Raw genomic sequence first — 21,431 nt, 5'->3', positions numbered from 1 at the left:
TATCAAAAAAATGAGATAATTTGGGTATCCAAAAATGAGTAAATGCTCACATAAGATGAAGAGTTGAATATGTACAAGGTTTATTAGTAAGAAACTATGAGTACACATCTCATTCTTATCTCATTGTTCACATCCACATTCATTTACATCACATTCTTTCACATACACATCCACATCCATTTACTTTACATCTCATCCTTTCACATAACCTCACATCTCATTCTCATCTCATCATTCACATCCACATCCATTTACTTCACATCTCATCCACATTTTTCATCACACCACATCCTATCACATCCCATTCACATCTTATCACATCCATTCACATCCTATCACATCCCATTCCCATTTAGTAGCTTTTTCTACTTCGATACCGATGATGGGACTTTTTCTAAATTTCTGCCAATTACTTGGCCTAGGTAAAGGTTCTTTTTCTCGAGATCGCTATTTTCATATTCTTTCTCAAATTCTCAAATGAAATAATATTCATCTTTTGAAAAAAAGAATTCATGGGATTTACAAAAATCAATTCTACCCATATTTCTTAATAATGCTCAAAATTTCACTTTTTATATAAATTGAATAAAATTTTCTCTTTTTTCATTTAATTTCATGGATCTCAAATATCATGGGAATTCCTCTTTTTGGCATTTAATTATTTCTATTCCAATTGTCATGGGAATTCCTCTTTTATCATAAAATAAATTTATCTAAAATTCCTCTTCTCTTTAATAAAAATATCCATTAATTCAATATGCCAAGAATTTCACTTTTACTATTTAAATGATTGAATTGTCCTCTATAGTCAATACAGAGTCTTAACGTTCCATCTTTGTTCTTTTGAAAGAGAACCCCAAGGTGAGACACTGGGTCTGACGAATCCCTGCTCTAACAGTTGTCTTAACTAATCCTTAAGTTCTATGGCTTCAGGGACTGGCATTTTGTATGCACGCTGGGCTACCGGCTGAGCTGGGGGTTAATTCGATCTCATGATCTACTTCACAAGACGGAGGCATCTCAATCAGCTCTTCAGGAAATACATCTGCATACTCACTTAACCACTTTGGTTCTTTAGCCTAAATAAAGATTGGTTAAAAAAGAGCCTGCTACAAAATTACAAGCATGTCATCTAATCTAAAATTATTATAATGTCTTCATTTTTTGCCTCTCTTGTGACATTTACTTCATGTTGATCTCCATCTCCTTGTTGACTTGAAAGCTTGTCATTGCCTTCACCTCAATCCTGAAACTCTTGCCCCTCACGTGCATCAGAATAGAGGCTATTTTTCCATATACTCAGTTCATTCTCAGGCTCTTCCACATGCCTACTATGTGTTGGTAGAGCTATGCACCTTGCTACTGAAAATTCAAGGTCCCCTATTTGCCATGATTTTGAGACCATGGTTGTCCCCTCCTTATGCTTCCCAATCTGTAAAACTATAGAAAGTGTCACAATAACCAGAAATGTAAGGGTTAACTCTAGACATGTAGTGGAATCAGATATACCTTTCTTCTCATCAACTTGAAACTTGACTCTTCTACATTGTCAAAGCCCATGATGCTAAAGTGTTGATGCAGGTCTGCTAGGCTCCAATGCTGCTTGCTGCCACTCACTCAATCCATCCATTTTGCATCATCACAGCTACCTCAATAGGCATAATTTCTTCTTCTGAGGCTTGAAGTGGGATCCATGTCCCGTGCTTTTGCATCCATCTTTGGTAGTGCAAAAACATGTACAAAATAGAGCGTGCCTTCAAGAACCTGAAGACACTGTAGAATCTACTACTTTGCACTTGTACACATCACCTTGATGTGATCCCTTATTAACCTCCCAACCCTCTCCTAGTAATCATGAGGTCAGACCGTACCTTCTTACAAATATACATTATTTTTGTTTGGTGCATTGGCATGGAATTGAACATGTGCACAAAAACATGTAAAGGACAAAACCAATTTATCCCTACTGACCTAGATGCCTTTGAAAACTTGAGTGATGTCTTGATATCACTTACCATCTTAAACTTTAAGCATAAGATGGTCCAAACATCAGGTTTGGGCCATTCGGGATTGTTAAGAGGGGGGTTGGGGATCTCTTCTAGCTTGCCAAATAAACCTGGTTTTTTATCTACAAAATATGAGTGAGAAAAGAAAAAGATATTGTTCTGTACAAGATCACTTGGGCTTTGAGATACAAATGCATGCATAGCATAGAAAACTCCAGTGAGGCTTTGTAGTGGTTGTTCCTCAACATAATTAGAGGGAAAAATATCTGCAGAGAGACATAAGAAAATGGAGAATCATAAGAAAATTAGAAACAAAAAATCCAATATTAGCATGTTGTTGTTTATGCTACACTGACAATTTGAAGGAAACCTTGGTCGTTGGCCTTGAATGTACAGGTCTCCAAGGGTATACACATGTTGCACTATGGCAACCAGTCCTTCCTTCTTAGTATGCTTGAAGCCTTATAGCATAGAAAACTCCAGTGAGGCTTTGTAGTGGTTGTTCCTCAACATAATTAGAGGGAAAAATATCTGCAGAGAGACATAAGAAAATGGAGAATCATAAGAAAATTAGAAACAAAAAATCCAATATTAGCATGTTGTTGTTTATGCTACACTGACAATTTGAAGGAAACCTTGGTCGTTGGCCTTGAATGTACAGGTCTCCAAGGGTATACACATGTTGCACTATGGCAACCAGTCCTTCCTTCTTAGTATGCTTGAAGCCTTGTAGCCGCCCCTTCTAATGATGTAGCATATTCCCCAGTTGACACACTCGATGTGGTACCTTAGAGCTTGGCTACATGTAGACCCAAGCCCCAACCCTGAATCTTGTTGGAGCCCAAACTCCATTCTTATCTCTTGTGTTATGCAGCACAAGCTCTTCCACCTTCTCCCTAGGTCTTCTCACATTAGTGGAAGAGGCCATGGTGGTAAGAGCAGAGAAGAAGGAAAAAGAAAATCTTGTTTTACAACAGAAGAGTGGAGAGGAGAGAAAGTTCAGGGTTTTCAATGCAGCAATGGAATACTTAAAAGAGGGTTAGAGTTTGAGAATAGGCTTCCTGAACCTAGGGTAGACTAAAGAGAGATAGAGTTTCTGCAGCAAGAGGGAGGGAGCTTGAGAGAGAGAGAGAGGGAGGGAGATTGAGAGGGAGGGAGCTTGAGAAGGAGGGAGAGCTTGAGAGGGATGGAGTTTCTGCAACAATGGAGAGCTTAGAAAAGGAAGAAAGAGGGAGAGGGAGCTTGAGACTGAGGGAGCTTGACAAGGAGGAAGAGCTTGAGAGGTATGGAGTTTCTGCAGCAATGGAGAGCTTAGAAGAGGAAGAAAGAGGTTCAAAATGAGCTTTCCAAACCTAGAGTATGTTGGGGGGAAGTTTGAGAGGGAAATCACACTTTTGGGGAAAAAATAAAAATTTTCAATTTTTAGGGTTTTTCATATGCGCAATTCTAGGTGGGGGGACCTCTCTTAGTTTGGGCCCAAGAGGTAGGGGGACAAGAGTAGTAATTAGGCAAACCAAATCCTAGGCCCCCTAGGGTCAAAGAAGTAAAAAATGTGCACCCAGCCCTCTTCCTATTGGTCCATTCCTAATCAAAAGTTAATCCAAGAGGCCCTCTTTGGGTCTTAAAAATTCCAAATGGTTCAGAGACTGCTTTGCATGGAGGCTGCAGAGGCTGAGCTGGCACTCTTCTATAGTCTGAGGTGGAACTCTCTCTCTTTGGTTATTCCAATTTTGGGAGGGAGTTCGGAGACTGCATTGCATGGAGGCTGCAGAGACTGAGCTGGCACTCTTTTGGGGGGTTACCCTGATTTTGGCGCTGGGGACCCTGATTGGACTGATATGAAAGAGTTTGTCTCAGAACTCTGGGACCCTGGCTTCCTTGTCCCACAGAAGGAGATGGGCAATCCTTGAGCTAGTGCCCAAGTCCTTGACATCCAAAACATCTGTTCTCACTTCGAAGGTCTTCCCTTTGCATTCTGGAGAGAGCCGGAGTTCTTAAGAATGTACTTTGGGGGAAAGGTCTTCCTTCATTTCTGAAGCTTCCCATCTCCATATTTTGGTTAGGACCTTGGTGTCTCTTTGGAGGCGGAAAGTTGGAAGAACTTCCCGGTGTCTGAATCTCTTGAAGGATGAGGGAGCTGGCTTTGGCAGGACTTTTATGATGAAGGCTTTGGAAAAGTCCTTCACCATTCTGGCAGCTTCTGCCATGGACACTGGCTTGGCATTTTTGACCAGTGTATCCAAGGGTTCATTCATTCTCTGAATGAACCTAGCCGCATGAGTTGTTCTTCATCTAGAGGTGGTGAATATTTGAGTAGAAGAGCAAAGGCCTGGTGATATTCCTCGTCTCGATGGTTTTGCTCCCCTGCTTTAGCTCTAAGAATTCATTAATTTTGGTTTCCAAAAATCCAAGGGGACAAAATCTCTTTCTCAAATAGGTTTTAAGGTCGGTCCAGGACTGCGTATTTTTGTCCAGACTTGGTGTCACAGTGGTTCCTCCATGCCACCCTGGTTGTTTCCACTATTTTCAACCTAGCAAGAGCCATTTTGCTCCTCTCATTGTAGCCTGTGTGACGTCAAAATATTCTTCCATGGCTTCCACCCATTTCTCCATAGCCTCGCCCAGGTTCTCCCCTTCTCCTTTGAAGGGTCTTGGCTGTGTCCTATGAAGAGCCTTGTGCGAACATCAGGGTCAAGCTCATCATCTTCAGAGAGAGGGTCTGGCTGACGGCAGCGGCCACGATTTCCTCATCTCATGATTCTGCCAAAAATTATATGTTATTAAATTTTTATTTTGATATCGTCCACGAGATCCTAAGAGCTATGAGGCTCGAAAAATAATTTCTTAAACAAGACAATGATCTTATTGGAGATCTATGACATATGTCTGATAACAGATTTTTCTTTAACAGCTCGTCCATAAACAATCACTTATACAACAGGGAATTTCTCTCTAGAAAACATTTCTTTATTTACATAAAAGTTGCAATATGTACATAGAACAGCTGGGCTCTAGAATTCAAAATCTCCTCGGGAGACGCATAAGACGACGGTACTGGGCCATAGCCATGCCTTGATACAAACGTTCACTTTACTAACAAGGGAGCTACTATCTTCTCCCTAGGAATAAAGTAACTGAGGAGTCTGTAGACTTGGCATGAAAGTCTAAAATTCCGAGGCATTGAATGATATAGGATGACACCACGCACCATTTTCAGCTTTAACAGAATTATTGCCAATGAGAGGTTCTGCCTCAGCATTGCATGCCAGTCGCAAGAGGCGTACTACCCTCTGCAAACCATTTATACTACCCTCTGCAAACCACTTATGCTGTCATCTCTCCGTTGGGTCAAGAAAACATAAATCCTCAAAATGATGTCTTGCTCGGCTTGTTTGAGTTGAAGCGGAAGAGATGAGATGCTCGAAGGCGAACGTAGTCATATCTTGAGACTGGGTGAGGTTGGGAATACCAGATAAATAGGGAACTTCCATCCATAAAAACAATTTCTTTGATTAAAAATTCTTCATTAAAGAAGCTTATTATGGAATGAAAATACATTATGAAAAATGATTTTCCCGAGTTTTTATTATCAAATTCTAATAAGAATTTCTTTATCCTTATTAGCTTTCAACAATGCTCTAATACCAGCTGTGAGGTCCCCGCTCGCCCGCCGCTCCGGGGCTCCTATCGGTGGCGGAAGTGGCGTCGGCCTCCCGCATGGGGTGGGGGTCCTGCACACTCGCGGGGCCTCACCTGCGGATGTTCGGGATGAGAGGCTAGCCCGGGGGGCGGTCCCTCCCGAGGCCGGGCCTCGGAAGACTCCCCTCGCCCGAAAGACACGGGCGATTCCGCCAGGAAGGTGAAAAATCTTGTAACTAGGAGATTACTCTAACGAGTCAAGTCTTGTCTAAATTAAACTGATCTGACCAAGCCTGAAGTCACATGGTCAGATCAAGAAGAGAGTTGCACTTGGTCCATGGAATCATCGCTTTTTTTCTCATTTCTAAGGCAGAGCCGATGATCCCTTCCCACAGAACAAGGTCTTCTCAGGATTTAAACTGATTAACATAACTAATCGTATCTAGTTGTTTCTTAGGAATCCTCCGATCCAACCTAACCCCATCCGGCCCATGGGTTAGCCAACCACCCGACCACTGAATTGGTGGGATTCTTTTATAAAGATTTGATTGGGTTTTTGCCCGGGTACCGAGGAAAAGAGTTCCCAGGCCCCCTAGCCGGCGATTCATACAAAAATCAAATAGGCACACCACATACACACCCAATATGAAATTGCCATTTATAACAGATTCGACAATCCTTGAATAAAATCATAATATTTTTTATCATCATTTTCCAAAATTCCAAGTCCATTGTATTACAAAAATGCATCATCTAAACTCTCCGTTGAAGAACAGCTGGCCAACCAACGAGATCTAGTATCAAACTTTTGTTCCCAAAAACCTTTCCTTTTTGTCCACATCAGATATCTTCCTCGACGTACGCGTGGGTGTCCTAGCAACTGCGAGCCCGTGCATCGCCTGGTCAGAACCCTCTAGGATCCTCCTTAGGTGTCTTGGCACTTCACTCATCAGGGATCGCTTCGTCGTCCCTCGCCCATCGTACCATAAGCGCACCATTTTAATCGTACCAAGGCTGGTCAAGACCTCGGTAGGCCTCGGTAGGCTTTGCCGCGGGAGACGTCCCTTGACGACTCCCCGCCAGTGCTGTTCCAATGAACCTCCTTTAGAAAAACATAAGCCAAATGCTTCCTCCAGCATTCTGGCGTAAAACAGTCCTTTGAATGAAAAACAGAGTTTCCAATGCAAGTGAGATCCCAGTTTGAGAGATTGGTTCCAAAGACCCTTTTTCCAATAATTCCTAGTTTCAATAATGAGGATCCTTGATCTCTCATGAGGGTAATCTACCCATCATTTTATCCACTTATCCAACTAGATTCTTGGTGAGATTGGTCAGGGAAAAACTAGAATAGTTCTGGTAGTCTATTCTTTGGATTTAGTAAATGGAATTGGTCACGAAGTTTTTGTCTGATTTAGTTCGAGAGAAGGACAATTAGGTTTACTATCCGACCTCATGTAGTCTAACTAAAATTCATGTTGTCTAGTTCTACCAGGACTACTTTCAACTAAACATCTAGTTTTTAGGTAAATATCCATTACTGATTTTACCAATTAAATTATCCAAGATTTTCTTTTTCCCACATAAATTCTCAACCTTATATCATTAGGTAGAATTATGATGGAAATTCATCTTTTGACATTAGAATTTAATTCAAATCCATCTTTTCTCAATTATCATGGAAATTCATCTTTTAACTAAAATATCAATACCTATTTTTTTGAATAAACTTGAAATCCTTCTTTTTCTCATTTCAATGAGTGCAATACAATTATCATGGGAATTCCTCTTTTTCTATATTAAATCTATTGAAATTCTTCTTAAAAATTACATAAAAATAACCATTAATTCCTTTAAGCTAAACAATTCCACTTTTCTCATCTAAACATTTGAATTCCAATATAGTAGGAATTCCTCTTTTATCGATTAAACTTATCTATGCAAAAAGATAAATTTAATTAAATTTTTCTCTTAATATTTAAATAAAAATCTCCATTAATTATTTTGCACTAGGAATTACACTTTCTTCATTTAATTAATTGGATTCCAATATGGTGGGAATTCCTCTTTCATCATAAAAATTTATCTATACAAAAGAATAAATTTAACTATATTTTCTCTTTAAAATTAAATAAAAATCTTCATTAATTCTTTTGCACTAGGAATTATACTTTCCTTATTTAAATATTTGAATTTCAATATGGTGGGAATTCCTCTTTCATCATAAAAGTTTATCTATACAAAAAGATAAATTTCACTAAAATCTTTCATAAATTATACATTATTTTAGCATTCCAATTTTTCATTGGAATACATGGATTTCCAATGTCTTCGGGATTACTCTTTTAACATAAAAATAAATTACCAAAAATTCCTCTTTTTCCTAATTTACTAATTATGCATAATCATAAAAAAATTTCTTCATGACTACAATGAGAATCATTCAATTAATTTAGGATGATAATTCCTAGAATATGGTAGGAAGTCCTCTTTTCATATTTTGAATGCAAATGTTTTATGTGTTTATTTTACAGAAATTGTGCCATAGCTTCGCTACTACTATTACTGATCATTCTCAATTTAATTGAGAGAATGAAGTTTAATATTATTAGTATGATTAGAATGACCACTAATTGGATCATTATCCAATTATGGATTGATTCATAATTTCTCTATGAAATAAATATCATAAAAGCATTAAAAAGCCATTATTTTGGCCTCCAATTAAACAAGCATAAAAATTACTTTTGGATTAGAGAAATGCTTCATGAGAAGCTTCATTTGGATTGAGAACAGGTCATAGGAATGACCTTTCTTTGGGGGGAGAGAGAGAAATGCTTAAAAACCATTAAAATTAAGCATAAATGGAAATTTATGTGTTTCTTTATTACAATACATTAAAGCATTTCAATAATGTTCAAAATCCATTCAAATTAAAGCTTCTCAAGCTTGAGAGGGGTTGAGAAGAAAGAAACATTTAGAAATTATAGAAAAAAGACCATAATCCACTCTTTACCTCCTAAAATGCATTATTCTTTAGTCACAGTAGAGGCCCCCAACCAATCAACTGGTTTGGTATGTCGTAGGACTCACCAAGGAAGATTTAAGAGAGAGAGAATCTCCAATCTCTTCAATTTTGTAGAGGTTTTAAGAGGATAATAGAAATTAATCTTAGTTTAGAGTAATACCGACATAGTTTAGTTCACAGATAATAATACAAAGGAATGAGGGTTTATTTATAGTAGGAGAGGGAGGCCACTAACTAAGTCTAACTGAGTTCTAGAATTTTTCAGCTTCAGTTTGGCTGAATTTGGACCAGTTTGGCTCCCTTTTTATTTGGTTTAATTTAGGAGAGAGGAGAGATAAAAATATCTTATTATTTTTTACTTTTAAACTCATCCAAGCATGTGAAATAGGCACCTCCTTGAAGGTCTCCCTTTTCCTTACACATGTGTCAAAAATGAATGATTACTCCAAAATATCTCATTTTTTTATTAATACACCATAATTTTTAACAATAAACCGAGTACTTGGTCAACTCTTCATCTTATGTGGGCATTTACTTATTTTTGGGTATTTTCTTTTATTCTTTGGATTTATCTTATCCCAACACTTGGATTAATCTTATAGGTCCATAGGAACCTTAATTGGACCATAATAAAAAAAATTTTAAAAATCTGGACCCTTAGGCTAAGGTCTTTTGAATCAATTTTAATTAATTCCAATTGCACCTTGGAAAATCTATTTTGATTTTCTGTTTCAAGGAAACATTTTTTTGATATTTGAGGAATTTATTTCTCCAAAAATATCCCAATTTTGATTTACCATTCTCTAGAATTTTTTTTATCTCACTAGGCAAAACAAGGAGAAATGATATTTTCTTGTATTTAGAATCATAGAATGATTCCAAGGGATTGAAGTAGAGGCTTATTTGATATTTAGGCTGAGGAGGATTGAAGTAAAGCGTGCAGCCAGGATTGGTCAAGTTTTCTTCCCAACCTCAGAGGAAATAGAATTAGATCTGAAAAGGTTTGAGGTAGAACAGTTGCTACGAGAATTGAGCTTAAGGAAATAAGAGCTCGATACTCGAAGAGCTAGAGCCAAACAAAAGGAGATGGGAAGTGTAAACTTACTTCAATCGCAAGGTAAGGAGCCAAAAATAGTCATAGGAGTGAAGGAGAAATTCCAAACTTAGAACCCATTAATGAAGAGCCCAGAGCGGAGGAAGGGTTTGTAACCCTAGATGAAGGGGATAATCTACAAAGAGAAGCGGGTGAAGTGGAAGACCTTTTGTACACCAAAAAGGACATTGAGCAGCAGATGATCAATCATCCCACATTCCTACAGGACATGGAACTCTTCATTTTGCAAATGTGTACAGAGGTGACTTATGAATCTAGAAGGAAAAGCGCATCAATAGTTCCGAACCATTAAACCCAAAGATAAGGTTAGTTTCACATCACTCAAGAATGTGTTTGTGATCAGCTTTGCCTAGAAGTGGCAACAGATGGAGTCCTATGGCACAGCTGCACAACACAAACAAAAAGAAATGGAGTCGATGCAAAACTATGAGTCTCGGCTACTAAAGCATTTAAATTCAAGGTGCAAACTACAGGAAAAGATAGCTCATGATCAGTTATTGCCTTGCTTTTGGAGAGGAGTTAAAGACCACAAGATGTATGATTATCTAGTATTAGCCTGACCGGCTAATCTTGATGAATGTTGTAAACTAGCAATTGAATATGAAGACAATATGCTAGAATTGCCACAACTGAAAGATGTCAGAACATCTTTGGCCAGAAAAAACGACTTCGGGTGTTTTGAGTCACCAAGAGATTGGAACTTGGAGCAAGCAATTCGGAAACATGACTATGGATGAGAACTTAGTAATAATGCAATACTGGAAAAATTGAAGATAAAGGATGGAACAGAGACATCTGGGCATGGGCATACCTGGCTTTACCCCCGTAGAGAATTGGTGTGGTGCTCCATGTGCAGATTGAATCACACTACCACTGAATGCCCATAATTAAGAGCAAGGCCACTACTCTATTGTGCACACTGTGTTAGGGAATCATGACACCTCCATGTGCAGATATCCAAGGTTCCAAACAGTAGCACACCTAGATCTCCATTAGCCTTATCAGTACCACCTATGCAAATCACTGTAGTTGCAGGATAGCCAAACTCTTCCTATTTACCTAGGGGGATGTTTCGGGTATATAGGGCACTTCACCTCTACCACCACACACCTGTTCTACCACCACAACCACCACAGGCTAAAATCAACCAAGTATTGATTGAAGAGCCATCAGAAGATATGGATATGGTGCATGAAGTAGAAATAAGTGGAGAGTGCTATGAGGAAGCTATGGAGATTGCACCAGAATTCTATGTCTTATAGAATAACATGCTAGTACATGTGTTTCAAACCCGGTACAGTGGAAGGGTAAGGATATAAACTCAAACATGAGGAGAGGACCGCTACAATGTTTTGGCTGTGGTGGACTGCATTGATATGCCAAAGAACCGAGAGACACGCGGCCGTACTATCCACCTCTATGTAAATGCCATTGGGACAACAGCTATGCAGCTCACCAACACTATGGGTAGACATAAAGGAATGGGTAGAATGTAGACTAAGGCCAGCCGCCGCTGACAGTACAGAGGATGTTCTATCACCTCTTCTAGAAAGAACCTTAAAACACACAAGGGAAAGAACAACTAGAGTGGTCACGATGTCGGTTAATCAAGTGGAGCGTTATTATGAAAGTGAAGACACTAATGCTACAATCCCAATTCATCATAAGATAACAGGTAGTACTAGGCACTGGCTATCCTGGAATGGTGTTGGGCGGGGATTAGCATCACAAAATTGTGTTGGGAGGAAAACTAGGAAAAACCCGATCTAAAAACAACAGATCTTATCGTTGAAATGACAAACATAACATCTTCAAAGCCCATTGGGCTTTTAGAGAATGTGAGACTCAAACCCTTTACATTTCTTTACCATCATACATTTGTAGTAATGGACTTTCTTCACCAACCAGACTCATATGACGTAATATTGGGGAGTTTCTTCATGAGGGAATCGTATCTGGTGCACGATTGGACATTAGATCATGTGTATGTGTGTAGGGATTCACAAATTCTAAAGATAGATCCAAGAACGTTGAGAGAACACCCCATGGAAGGGCAATTGTTTGGTAATGATTTGGTTACAACCAAGCGGACCACATCCGTATAAATATGCGAGCCCACTGTGGAAAATTCCAAAGAGGAAGAGGAAACAGAAATGTATGCATAACTTACTCATCCAGATTTCACTTAAAACTGGATGCATGTGCTAGTAGCTACCATAGATGTGATGCAACCCTAAGGAACCCAATATGTGGAATTCGGAACTGTTCCCACTACCTCTATCTGTATGGTCAATTGGCAAACCGTTGATGAGGAATCAGAAGAGGGGGTCTCTAGCATAGAAGGGAATGGATCATAGGGCCGTACCGGCGCCTAGTGCCTTAGAAGATGGTGAAAGTAGAAACAATATATTGCTCGACGAAATGCCCTACTACTATGAAGAAAACCCACGGATGCCCAGTGGCTAAGATACCTCGAAGCCACTAAGGTGCAAGATGAGTTTTCTAAGGATTGGGGTGAGGAATTGAGTAAGATATCACTGGAAGGGAAACATAAGGAGGAAGTCATCCGTCAAGAACCAGAAATGCCTAAGCTTATGAAAGCTGGGCACCGACAATGAAACAAAGCTTTGGTAGAAGCTGAGCGAGAGGCATGAAAGTTATGGATAAAACAAAAAGTGCGAATGAGGATAAACCAGAGTTGCTTTCAATACCATACCTAGATCTTAATGTGGCCACAAGGACGGATTTATTGAATATGGCTATGGAAATGGGCCGAGGAATGGTCAGGGAACTAGGCACTGCTCTAAAATCCTGACCCTCCCAAATGAAGCCACACATCATTTCAAAGCTCGTTCAAAAATTCTATGGGGATGGGGATCCTATTCAACATGTAGAGATGTTTGAGTCCACATGCAAAAAATTCTATGGGGATGGGGATCCTATTCAACATGTAGAGATGTTTGAGTCCACGTGCAAAATCTGCGGGCCAATTAGTGATGTAACAATGATTCATGCTTTCTCACTGAACCTAGAAGGAAAAGCGCATCAATGGTTCCGAACCCTCAAACCCAAAGATAAGGTTAATTTCACACAACTCAAGAATGTGTTTGTGCCCAGCTGCTTTGCTAGAAGTGGTGACGACAGATTGAAAGATCTGCCCGCTCCGCGCAACGAATTCGGGGTGCTAGCAAAAAACTAGCACTTCTTGCACAAGTCAGAGCCTCTCACTTGGGCCTCGCCCCCCACGGATATCCAGACAAGAGACTAATCCCTCGGTTCTTCCAAAATCGAATAGGTCAAAGCCTCTCACTCGACGGGGCCTCGCCCACGAATATCCGGACAAGAGACTAATCCCTCGGTTCTTCCAAAATCAAACCTGAAAAAACTTCCCTCGCCCAGAAAGCACGGGCGATTCCTCCAGGATATTTTTATTCTAATGTAGTCAAGAGCCTTAACTAACCAAACTGATCCGACCGAGCCAGTGCGGCACATGGTCAAATCAAGGAAAAGACTTGCACTTGGATCATAGAAACCAACGCTTTTTTCCTCATTGAGAGGCACAATCGTTGATTCTTTTCCACAAAACAAAGACTATCGGGGATTTAATTCATCTATCGTACCATAATAGAATTGAGTCTCATTTTAGGGATCCATCAGTCCAACCTAACCCCATCCAATCCCATGGGTTAGCCAACCACTAAAGGGATGGGATCCATTTAGGAATTTGGTTAGCTTTTGTCCCAGGTACCAGGGAAAGACCCTTAGTGATATAAACAGGTTTGGCTTCCTCCCTTGGTCCCACAATATCAACTTCCTTGACTTCAGCTGAGCCATCGTATGATGTGGACATCCCATCTTCCTTAACTCTTTTTGCCATCAGTCAGGCCACATTTCATTCGTCGACAACTGTGTAGGTTTTGAAATGGTCTGGTATTGAAAGCAACTCTAGTTTATCCTCATCCTCACTTTTTGTTTTAGTCGTAACTTTCATGCCCTCTCGCTCAGCTTTTACCAAAGCTTTGTTTTATTTTTTATGCCTACCTTTCATAAGCTTAGGTGTTTCTAGTTCTTGAAGAATGACTTCCTCCTTATGTTTCCCTTCAAGTGATATCTTACTCAATTCCTCACCCCAATCCTTAGAAAACTTGTCGTGTACCTTAGTGGCTTTGAGGTATCTTAGCCATGAGGTTTTCTTCATAGTAGGGCATTTCGTTGAGCAATATATCGTTTCTGCTTTCACTATCTTCCAAGGTGCTAGGCGCTGGTACGGCCCTGTGATCCAGTCCCTTCTATGCTAGAGACCTCCTCTTCTAATTCTTTATCATCCGTTTGCCAATTGACCATACAAATAGAGGTAGTGGGAACAGTTCCAAATTCTACATATTGGGTTCCTCGGGGTTGCATCACATCTATGGTAGCTAGCACATGCATCCAGTTTTCAATGAAATCTATAGGAGGAAGTGATGCATACATTTTCGTTTCCTCTTCCTCTTTGGAATTTTCCACCATGGGTTGGCATATCTGTATACGAATGTGGTCCACTTGGTTGTAACCAAGCGGACCACCGTGGGTTGGCATATCTGTATACGGATATGGTCCGCTTGGTTGTAACCAAATCATTACCGAACAATTGCCCTTCCATGGGGTGTGCTCTCCATGTTCTCAGATCTATCTTTAGAATTTTTGAATCCCTATGCACATACACATGATCTAATGCCCAATCGTGCACCAATTTAGATTCCTTCATGAGGAGGAGTCTCCCCAATATTACGTCATATGAGTCTGGTTGTTTGGCACAAAATGTCCATTCCTACAAATATATGATGGTAGCAAAACATAAAGAGTTTGAGTCTCCCATTCTCTAAAAGCCCAATGGGCTTTGAAAATGTTCTGTCTGCTGCCATTTTAATGATAAGATCTGCTCTTTTTAGATCCGATTTTTTCCAATTTTTCCAACACCATTTTGTGATGATGCTAATCCCCACCCCACCATCTAGGATATCCAATGCCTACTACCTATTATCTTATGATATGATGAATTGGGATTGTAGCATTAGTGTCTTCAATAATGCCCCACTTGATTAACCGGTAGCTTGACGACTCTGATTGTTCTTTTCCCTTGTGTGTTTTAAGGTTCTTTCTCTGCAAGAGGTGACAAAATATCCTCTGTGTAGTGTCAGCTAGCCTTAGTCCACCTTTTACCCATTCCTTTATGTCTACCCATAATGTTGGTGAACTGCATAGCAGTTGTCCCAATGGCATTTACACAGAGGTGGAAGTACGGCCACAAGGCTGCCTATGTCTCTAGGTTCTCTGGCAATTAAGGGTTCCTTCCGTGTGTGTCTGTGGGTTCTTATTGCTTCTTCTTGCGCTCGTCTGGCGGTAGCCTCTCTTCTCTGAGCCTTAGTCCTTTGAAGTCTTTCTACAACCAATTTTTTACTATCTTGTAGCTATTGTGTGACTTGCACCATCACTTCTTGGTGTGCAATCATCATTCTTTGCATCTCATACGGGTGCTGATGGTGTCATTGAGTGCTCTAATCTTCTCGACATTTGCTTTGTTGATCTGTTCTCTTTATTGTTGCAATTGGGTCACTCTGTTTTTTGCTTCCTTCAGAGTTAAGGATGGTGTATGGATTTTTGGCCTTGTAGCTCTTCTTCCTTGGCTAGGGAAGAAGTGTGCTTAAGCTCCAGTACTGCTAGGCATAGTGTATGGATTTGGCCTTGTAGCTCTTCTTCCTTGTCTAGGGAAGTGTGCTTGAGCTTCTGTAGCTGCTGCTGGTCATGGTGGATAACTGCTTGCTCTTAGTGATGTGTGACTTCCTTTTGAAGTTGCTCTTTGGCTTGCTCCAGTTGCGCTTTTAACTCTATATTCTCTTTAATCCTTTGCACAATTGTTTGGCTTAGAACTAGATTATTGTTTTCCAGCACTTGGTACATGGCTTCTAGCTCCTCGGTTGCCTTTAAGCTCTTTAGGATCACATCTTTATGGGTTGCTTCTGCTGGCGTGAGGTGTTCTTGCAATGTGTATACTTGGTTAGCTGCATCTTGAACCTGCTTCCCCAAAGTGTGGCATTGCGATCATGAAGCATGTGGGTTGTGAGGAGATGGCACCGCCATACTCGTTCTTGCTCCCAAAGTGAAGCACTTGTTGCCGCGGCCCCTTCCAATCTAGCTTGTGGCAAATTCAGGAGCTCATCCAGACCCTTGACAGTTTCTTGAAAGAATCTTTCATGCTCCAAATTATGTAGGAAGGAAGTTTTGGGTGTCACCTCCTTGTCCTCTAGACGTCTCCTCTTGCTTGGACTCGGTGTATCTTCAGCCCCGTGAGCTTTTGCCAATATCCAGTGGCTCTTCTGTGAATTGCACTGGGAGCGATGTAGCTTCTTCAAGTCCTTGGGGTTTTGCTGCTGGCAATGCTTCTAGTTCAGGCTCTGGCTACAACCCCACAGGTGTGTCTAACATTGTGGAATTATTTCGAGGAGATATATTTTTAAAGATTAATTGGGCCAGGCTTTTAGGAGTCATGTGATGTACTTCCATCCTCTCTTGATGTGTTGCCTCGCTGATATTGGATTCCTACTGCCCTAGTACTTCTTGGTACGACTTTATTTCTTGAGCGAGTTCGGCCTTAATTTGTTGTGTCTCTTCAGCAACATCTAGTATGAATCCCCTTATCTTTCCTTTAGTCTTCTTTTTCCTTCCTCTCTTGATCTCCTTCATTATCTCTTTAGTCTCCACGAGCATAGTTTTTCCTTCTTGCATCTCCACAGCACAGTCAGTGCTGGTTGCTCTATCAAGAGTGCCAATTGCATTCTTTCTTATGGTTCTAGTTTTGGGAGATGCCTCCGAGCCACATGATTTAGTACCTGTGTCATCAAGTATCTTTGATTGATGGGCCTTAAGGTAATTCTCCATCTCCCTTTGGATGTAGTAGGCCCAATCATCCTCCTTTTCCTCATGCACCTTTGATATTCTATTTAGTGGCACCCTGTTGTACCTGTCCACTTGCATTATTAGTGACATTGCCCTGCATGCTTTTCTGTGACTTCATCCTCGATATTGTCATATTTGGCTCCATTAGAGTTGTACGAGATCTTCTTTAGCATTGCATCTAAGGACACTTTTCAAAGGCATGTGTATGTATTTTCACTGGTGGTGGGAGTTGCAGGGACTCACGTATCAAATCCTATGTGATTAACACTTGCTCCGTGGTGCCATCTGCTTTAGTCATTGTCCCCCTCTTGGTGGCTTTGTCGTATGTCTTTATGTACTCTGCACGTAGTTTTGTGTCTATGTTTTGGGGGAGAATCTGTGCCATCCACCCGAGGCTCACTAGCTTCTCCAGCTTGTCTTTAACTTCGGCATCTTCCAAAATCTAGAGGGACTCCAGACTGTGGTATTGTAATGCCACCTTTCCATGCACTCTATGGAGTTCTCTGCGGCTTCCGAGTCAGATGTTTTGCTGAGGCCAACATCTGTACATTGAGAAAAAGGTCAATCCATAGACTGGTGGGGGCATGTGCCTCGTCTTGTTGTTTTCTTTTCTTTTCTTTTCTTTTTCTTTTTTTTTGGGTGGTAAAACAAGGTTAATTTTGATGGAAAGGGTGTTAGTGGTGTGAGCAATTAACGGGGTACAAGTGCTGTGACATGACAGGGTCCAATTCTCATGATTGGGTTAAGCACCGTGAAAGTGCAGGCCATGAAGGGTAATCCCATGAGATGGGGTAAACCCATGAAAGTTAGTTCCATGAGTTGGAATTCCGTGAGTTTTAGCTACATGAAATGGTAGTTTTGTTAGATGGGATAAACCCGTGAAAGTTAGTTTTGTGAGATGGAATTCTGTGAGTTTTAGTTACGTGAAATGGTAGTTTCCTAAGATGGAATAAACCCATGAAAGTTAGTTTCGTGAGTTGGAATTTCGTGAGTTTTAGCTACGTGAAATGGTAGTTTCATGAGATGGGATAAACTCATGAAATTGCAAGTTTTAGGCTCTGAGATTGTAGGTTTTTGGCTATAGCCATGAACTTGTAGGTTTTTTGGCTCTGGCCGTGAACGTGCAGGTTTCATTTTTTATAAATTTGATGATTGCATGATTTTAGTGAACTGCATAGAGCGGGGTTTGTGTAAGGATGAGGCAATCAATGTGATTAAATTTTTTATAATTTGAACAAATGACATTGCTTGACAATCAAGGACATTGTTTCAATGATTTGAACACATGAAAGGAAAGAAAACTCAAAAGAAAGACCCAAGCTCCCACCTCAAACCCGTATGTGTCGATTTTGTACTCGAAGAAGTGAGGAGGAAGATGATGCAAGGAAGGGCTCGATTCTTGCATTATGCACACACGACGAACGACGAATGAAAAATGACGAAAAAAGAAAGGAATTTTGATTTTATGGCACAGCCGTCGGACTGGGCAGCTACCTTAATAAAGAATGCCATGTGTCTTCCTCTACGATTGGTCCCAAAAAAAGTAATTGTTTCACGACAGGAAGCATTTTGGACCAGTTCACGGCGTGAAGCTTTTATAACCAGTTGATGGCGTGAAGCTCTTAAGATCAATTCACGGCGTGAAGCTCTTAAGACCAGTTCACGCCGTGAACCTTTTTGGACCATGTGTGTGCAAGATTGATACCCTATATTTCTCTTCATGCTCAGACACTCAACCATGCAATGAATAATACCCAATTTTACCTTGTATCCTCAAACTCCTACTCTTACTCTCTTTTTTTCTACAATAACCCTCTCATTGCTTTAATATGATATAAACCTGTCTGAAGACCTAAGTCTAGGAGAACTAACACTCATTAAACAAAATACCGAATGTGATGCTGATCCCACTATCATCATGTAAATTTTTTGGGAGACGTAATACTAATTGATCCTTAGGATATTTACTTTTATCCCTTGTACCCAATTGTGCTCAACCTTTGTAGTTGGTGTCAAGTGCTCTAGAACTTTGAAATCCTGACAACAGCATCAATAAATTAGACCTGTTTGTTCCAGATGATATTCCTCACATGCTGGCCAACTACGAGGTTGTAGCCCAAAGTTATCAATGGATCATAAGCCATGGGTGGCTAGAGGTATACAATACTCACCGCCACTTAAACCTATGTGAATCCTTTTTGTATCATCCTTTTGGTATTTGAAAACTATATCATAATATCTACAAGTATCTAGACGCAATGTTAACCAACGTCCTTTACACTTTTGATAAAAACACATATTGAGTATCCTAACATAAATCCTAAGGCTCCAAGATTTTATGAAGCTCTAAAAACCTAGCCACCCACCCCGAAGTTCTAGCCATGGTCAATAAGAAACTTCAAGTTCATCTTTTAACCCTACTTACCCCATATATTCTAATGTTGCTAGTAAATTACTTAATCCGTATCCAAATGCTCCACCTACTGACAAGTCTCAAGCAGACTGTATTTTTTATACTCTCCCTTGTCAACCCTTAGAATTTCCCACTAACACTCACCCCCGAGGGCTGTAGGCACATGACCCGTTGTCGTGACGTGGGCGGTGTTGCTGGGAAAGCGCGGGACTTCTGGCTGTGAGAGTAGCTTCCAAAATCCCAGCAAGGAAACAGAATAGATAGCTCCTCAAGGAGCATAAGACATCACCATTTTTATTGACATGTACATGTGCCAATTCACTTCAATTCTCGAAGCTTTGAAATTAGTATCATTCTCCCTTTCTCTTCCTTGGTTACAAGTTCATCATCACACATGCACTCCCAAAATCACACACACAATTACCATCATAATCATAACACACATACTAGCAGAGAACAACCGAGCTCCGGATCAAGAGGTAGAAATCAGCTCAACAACAAATGCACAGCCTATTGGAGCATACCCCAAAGAAACACCAACATACTAGATACTGGTAGCTCGAGGCTGGTCATGAGCACCATAGCACGATTGGGAAGGCCACGACTCCTGGATCTTAAAGCTTCAATCACAGTTAATATTTCGAGGATGCTTGAGCTCTTTGTACACTCTATGGGCTCACACCATAGCTTCCGAGGCTCAGCCAATAGCAGCGCCCTCCAAAACATTGCCAACGGATGCTACACAAACTACCACAGCAGCAAATTCTCTTGAGCTCATTTTCAGTCCATGGGCAATGAGGGCCTTATCACCAGAGTGTCCAACGAGTCGCCCTTTGCATGAATTCAACAGCAGTCACCTTCATTTTTCGAAAGTTTCAGGAGGCGTATCACTAGATGCAGCTTGATTTCCTCTGTAATTCGAAACCCTACATGGCATGCACAGAAGATATCCTCCACTTTTTTGAATCTCTGGTTCATCTGCTCTCTGGTCCTGATTTTTTTTTTACACTCCTCCCCGTTTCTGCATAATCCCCCTACCCTCTGCGCCATTTTCTGGTTTTTTCTCATTTCCCCATTTCTTTCCCACCAGAAAATCGGGCTTGCTTCATCGCATTTTCCCTATTTAAAAAATACGCTTGCGCCTGCTTATTATTCGGATATTCCCCTTTAAAAAATCCATCGTTTTTTTTCTTCCATGCAAGCCGCCACCTTGCGTGTTCGTGTCCAGCTGCTAGAGGGTCCCTCGGATTGCTGCACCTTGAACTCTTTTGCAATCACCAAGTCGATCCGTTGCTGCATTCTGTCTATATTCTGCTGCACTCGCGCAACCCGCTGCTATACCACTTCCTCAGCTTGTTTACCATATTGTGGTAACAGTTCCTTTACAAGATAACCCAATACTGCTGCAACAACCCCTCTGCAAGGGAATAAAAGTTAAATTCTGCGAGTAGAAGCGTCAAAATTGATGTAGCCAAAATAGCTATCCAAGGTGTTCCAAAGCGAGGGTGCAGCCATGTAAACACTGGAACCTGTTCTACAAGTGCCATCCCATATATAATACGGGAATTGATGCAAATTCTTGTAAGGAGGAGACCCACCGCACTAAGTATCTCAGACAACCCCATCCATATTTGCAAAGGGTGGCCACCAATGAGTTTTGCAGCACTCATGTAAGCTCCATTCTTCCATTCTTTGTAATCTTTTTTGTTTTCCGCTACGCATCACCTGCCACCTCCAACTCTTTTGGAACCTGTGTCACCCAGCTCCTCGTGGTTGCCATATAGTTTCTATATTCATTTGATGCATGCGTTCTTATCCATTTGTCCATGCGCTGTCTTTTGCCATCCGGGATCCATCACATACCACATTATGTACACATCATCTACCTACATACCATGCTTTAATGGGGCCATGGATTCATCACACATTTAGCCCACCCCATGGATCAAACACATTCATGTGTTTGATATCTCCTTTTTCTTCAAACCTCTCTCTCTACCACCCACTTTATAACATTATATACAATATCAACATCATGACCCATTATCACATTTCCCTCTTGGATCAAAAGGGATCAACACCCTTTTCCATAACCATCAAACTGCACCCACGACCTTCCAAAAACAATGCTGCCCACATCCCATAATCATCAGCACCATTATTACCAAGGCACGGCCATTTCCCAGTTTAGTGCCCTGCATTTAGCAACCACCTGCACACCACACTCATGTACTGAGGCTTCGAGACCTGGTTCAGTCTTAGCTCGTCTTATTGAACCTCATTTACAATATGAACATA

Source organism: Cibotium barometz, chromosome 39, assembly GCF_041138505.1.
Source record: "Cibotium barometz isolate CiBa-2024 chromosome 39, ASM4113850v1, whole genome shotgun sequence".
Taxonomy (NCBI): Eukaryota; Viridiplantae; Streptophyta; class Polypodiopsida; order Cyatheales; family Cibotiaceae; genus Cibotium; species Cibotium barometz.
This window is presented reverse-complemented; position numbering follows the sequence as displayed.